Genomic DNA, 5,590 nt, shown 5'->3' on the forward strand with positions numbered 1-5,590 from the left:
AACTAATTACACCTGCAAAAGCCCTATTTCCAAATAGGGTCACATTCTGAGGTACTGGGGGTTAGACTTCAACACACCTTTTAGGGGGCACAACTCAACTCATAACAGAGGGTAAACTGAGAGGCAGCGGTGATCGAGCCAGGGAGGCACCTCTGCTGGCGTGCCATGCCTTGGGCACAGATTCTGGTCCTCCTTTACAAGCTGCAAGTGGGACCATGTAGGAAGTCTTTCTCTACTCACTTTAATAGAGCATCTTGCTGGCCTGGAGGTTTTTCACTGTTAGGCCAGATTCCAATGGCTCATCCTCTCAGGAAATAAATAGTGTGCTGATTTCAGAGGAAATGGTCCCAGTCCCAGAGTTTGGTTTAATTCCATTGTTTTTCCATCAGAAACTGTTTCTCACCCTGGCATCTGCCTAAATTAACTCCTTCATGTTGTCTCAGTAGTTCTAACAAGCCAGCGAGCTTTGCGCCTGGTGCTTTAACACACACTACATTGAATCCCAGGTATCTTTCTGAGAATAAAACTGGAAAAATCAATAGTTTTATTGGTCTTACAAAAGACAATGATTTGGCCATTCTTAAAAGGTTGAGGGTATTAACATAGCAAAAGATTAAATCTCTTTCCAACGAAAAGCTGTGCATTTCAGTCAAAGGAAGCATGCTGTATGTTTCCAAGCATATTCTATGGTTTATTTGAGATTTACATTTTCATTTGCATGCAAAAGTGAGTGCTTGTCAATTACCCACTGAGGGTTGCGCTGTGATGGGTTATTTGTCAATAATCACCTGAATAAAAACCACTTATGCAAAACACCATTTCTGGTGCATGTGTACAGAGCAGGTAGCACAGCTTGGTAAGGAGCATTGGACACAGCTTTTCTCCTTTTCTGGTGCTTTAGTCTTCTGCTCGATGGAACTAGGAACACATCCCAACAATTTCATTTGCATATGAGTCATTTAAGTGCAGGATATGAAGCTTCTTTACAAGGGGTATAAAGCCATTGGCATACATGAGCCCAATCAACTGTTTGGGAGACAAGCTAGGAATGAGGAATCCAAATCTAAAAATTCCTTGTTCCAGGTTCCAAAAACAGGGTTCGTGGCACAGATTTAAAGGGGACCACGTGTCTTAATTTCTCACTGCCTCGCTGCTGTGTTGGCCAAAGGTCTATCTGGTAGGCTTGGTACATTTTCTTCCTAAAGTGAAGTCTGAATAAAAACCAAGGGCTGGTCTGAACTTATTCTGGAAGGACAGGGGTGATGGCCACAAACTTCCTGCTTCAGAGTCACAGACGGCATCCCATCATTTTGAGCAAAGCTTTTCATAGATGTCGTTAATACTCAATGATCGTCCAACAGATATTACTGAAAATGTCTGTATGCCGGGTGCTGAGTATGTTCATACAATGGCATATGGCAAAAATGTTGGACAAAGTACTGCTCGGCACAGCAACATGAACGCATTTCTTAAACATCATGTTGAGAAAACAAGCCAGCTACGAAAGGCACATCCTTTCAGAACGTTCACAATTAGACACGCTCGTCGACGGCATTGGCGGGAGCAGGTGGAGGAGCTCTGGGGCACGGGCCTTGCCCTGGTTCTTAGCCTGGGTGCTGGTTACGCAGTGGGGGTGTTCGCTTTGTGAAACTCATCGGGCTGTTATTCCCTGATGACCGGGCACTTTTTCTCTATGTACGTTACACTGAGGTAAAGTCTCTTCCAAGAACCGTGGTGGGCGTCAAGCAGAGAGTGACGGGGTCGGGTGCCCACAGGAGCAGCGACTGGAGGAGGCAAAAGAGACAGCACGAGTGGCGAGGGCCGCTGCATTCGTCCCAGCGAGAGGCGGCGCTGAAGTGGTCTGGGGTGCAGACAGGGGTGACAGGGAGGACAGACCGTTGAAACGTGGTCAGCAGGAAGAAGCACGGGACCTGCAGAGGGACTGATGTGGGCTGGAAGGTGACATATCTCAGCCTGGCCAGCAGCAGTGACGTTCACTGAGAGGAGGAAAACTGAATGTGGAATTGATTTATTGTTTCATCTTCATACACCCAGAGTCCTGCAGAGTTGAAAGCAGGTAATATCACACCCATCGCAGAGACTGAGAGACGACGGTACGTACAGGCTGGTAACTTTACATTCTAGTTAACATTTTCTTTGCTAATGGGTTCAAGTGCACACTGAATCGCATCGTGTTAGTGTCAGCATGGGTGACAGCGAGGTGAGGCGTTCACAGCTCAGTGTCACAGCTGAAGCAGTGCAGGGCTGCGAGGCGCGGGCTTGAGTGCGAGCCCGTGGGCCAGTGGCAGCCACAGGATGGGAGGCTCTGGCCACCCGCCTGTTCTCACATCCTGGGAATCACTCAGGTGCAGGAGTCAGAGGCTCCCACACACTTTAAGGTTAAAAACGTGGGAGGGAAAAAACACACATGACAAAAGCTACCGTGGGTAGCTCCATTCTGCATCACAATGTTGTGGTGACAGCCCGGAAACGAAATCGCGTTGGGTGATGCTGCCCGGCAGGGGCGGACCCCTCTAGGGAAGTGCTGATAGTTCCCACCACCGCTGGCACCGAGCATCAGGGCAATTGTTTGGTGTGAGCCCCGAATGCCGACGGACGCTCAGCTCCGTTTTACAGTTTTGCTACTGTTTCTTTTCCAAATGCGCATTCCTGTGGAATCTAGCCGGATGGCTGATTTACTGAAACGCTGTTACGAATCTGCTCATTTGTGTTACCATGATACAATGTTTAAAGAAGATAAATTATTTCTTTCTCTCTTCATGAAGTAACCCCAATTTATCCCCCAAATATTTGGAGACAGGGAATAATTCCAGGCAATCAAGGGTTTAGACCTGAGCTTACAAAAACTCCCTGCGGTGATGGGGATGTCCTGCATCTGGACTGGCCACTGCTGTGGCTTTGAGTCACATGTGGCTACTGAGCTCTTGAAGTGTGGCGGATGCAACTGAGGAACTGAATTTTCAACTTTATTCTATTTGAATTTAAAGAGCTGCTACATTGAACCTTGCAGGTGTAGAAACACTGAGGTTGGCGTAATTGCCTGTCTTTATAACAGAACTCCATTGCCTGGAAAATATGTATTTTAAATTTCCTCCAAAGCAATATTTGAAACACTTCTAGTGGTCATTATTGTCATGAAGGAAATGTTTGCATCTGTAGTATTTATTGCTCCTATTTCAGCAGAAGCGAGAAATGAGGAGTTAAAAGGTTGGCTTACGATCTGGGATGATTAACAGATTTATTTTTCTCAGTTGATGGTGACAGGAGCAAAAATAACTCAGTCTTTAATTTAATTCACTTCATGTTTTTTATTGAGAGCCTTCTGCTTGTGGTTAGGAGTCCGGCTTTGGGGAGAGAGCTGGGGACAGAGTAAAGTCCCCACTCACGGGGCTTGCGCATTAGCGGGGAAACAGGCAGCAAACTGACAAACAGGAGCATCGCACGCCGACGCTCAGGGGCAGCAGGTGCGCTGGACAGAGACAAGGCAAGGTCAAGGGGAGCGGGATGGGAGGCTGGTCGGGGAGGGTCTCAGGGCCAAGACGACGTCTGAGCAGAGACCTGAGGGCAAGAGGGAGAGAAACGCTACGTGGTGGAGGGAGGCACATTCGTGGAGGGGGAGAGCCTGGAGGTGCCAGGAACTTTGGGAGGCCGATTGTCTGGAGCAGAGTGAGAGAAGGGGAAGGCGGTGACAGAGAGGTCGGCAAGGCCACATGGACAGGGCAACCCTCGGAGGGCCTCATGAGGAACTTCGTTTGAATTCTGAGTGGGTTGGGCGGCCATCGGAAGGTTTTGTGCAGGAGGGGGACATGACTGGGATACATTTTCCAAGGCTGTGCTGGACTCAGAGTGGAGGTCGGACTGCAGGAGCCAGGGTGGAAGCCGGGCGGCTCAGGGGGAGGTGACTGCCATCATCCCAGAGCATCTGGGGCTTGTATCAGTGGAGCTATTACCATCCCCGGCAGCAGGAAAGGAGAAAGTTGACCTTGGACTTGGAGAGGGAAGTGTCTGTAAGAAAGGACCAGCTGACCTGAGCCATGATGCTGCTAGAGGACAGACGCTACCCAACCGCAGCCCCAGGGAGAGGCTGGGGTGCGAGTCCTGACTTCTCTCTCTTCTAGCCCTCCATGTACTGCTGGGTCAAACCAGAGCCACAGGCCCGAGGGCAAGGGCACTCCCTAGAAATCGGCTTCTGGGGACTCAGAACAGGTGGAAAAGGACAGAGAAGGTCAGAGGGTGGGTCTGGAGAGACAGATGCGGTATCCAGTGCAGCCCAGCCCAGGGTAGCTGGACTCTGCCATCCCTGCCCCTTTGGCCCTGAGGTGGGGTGGGGTTGGAGAAATGAAATAAACCCTGAGAGTTCAAGAGCACTGCATGGTGTCATCTGTGAGTGTCACTCTGGGGAGGTGAAGATTGCACAGAAACACATCCTATTCAGAGGTGTGTTGTCCAGGCAGAGGGGCCCCAAGTTGGACCTCTGGAGCCTTTGCAGTTCCAGAACGGCTTGGGAGAGTGCTCAAAGTCTGTCTTGACATGAGAAGGGGGCTTAGGTGCTGAGACATCACAGTTGCTGAGATGTCACAGGAGCTGAGACATCATACGTGGGCCTGGCCTTGTGGCTGGGACAGGGAAGATGCAGAGGATGAATGTTAAACATTTATGGTGGAAGTCTCGCTGATGGTCAGACCCACCAGGCCCGTGGACCCTGCAGCACATCCCAGCAAGGAGAGGTGAATGACCAGGGCCAGACCCCAGCACCCCCACGATGGCCTGACCCCATTTCAGGTACTCTTGACCTTGGGTGCAGTCCTGGGAGAGGAGGAAAAACCTGAATAAAATACCCCCAAATTGGTTGAGAAAACCTGGAATCAAGTGAGATTAAGTCTTTGGCTCTCAGGTGGATGGAGGGGCATTTTATCCTATCGAGATAAGACTGATGCACTCACAGAAAAGTAGAGAACGATGTAGTTTCGATTCCTGTGGTTCATGACTTGCGTGATTCCCGCACTTTGTGCACATCAAAACTGTGCACACCCAGCAAGTCCCAAGGCCACTAGCGGTCAGGGAGGGGCCAGGGCCAGTCTTGGAGGCATCGTGGGATTGCGTTGTCTCTTCTAGAGAAGGCCAGGCGGTGCTGTGGTTAAGAAGAGGAGCTGAGAGGTCTTGGGCAGTGAAAAGGCTCCATGCAGGCCTTTAGGGGAGGCTCACGCGAGGGGTGGGTGCTGCTCGTGTGGGCAATGTGGGTGAAAGGGGCGAGAGGTCTCGGGGGCAGGCACTGGAGGGTGAAGGGCCCATGGGATAATGAGATGACACCCACCGAGCTCTGCACCGTCTCCTGCATTAGTTTCGGGGCTGAAGTCTGACGGCTGGTGTCGGCAGGGGTGTTCCCTCAGATTCATGTGGCAGTGTCCTCGTGTGCATGTCCACATCTGGGTCCATGCTTCTTCTTCTTTTTTTATTTTTAAGATGACCGGTAAGGGGATCTTAACCCTTGACTTGTTGTTGTCAGCACCCCGCTCTCCCAAGTGAGCCAACCGGCCATCCCTATATAGGGATCCGAACCCGTGGCCTT

This window comes from Galeopterus variegatus, unplaced genomic scaffold (assembly GCF_000696425.1).
Source record: "Galeopterus variegatus unplaced genomic scaffold, G_variegatus-3.0.2 Scaffold3580, whole genome shotgun sequence".
Taxonomy (NCBI): Eukaryota; Metazoa; Chordata; class Mammalia; order Dermoptera; family Cynocephalidae; genus Galeopterus; species Galeopterus variegatus.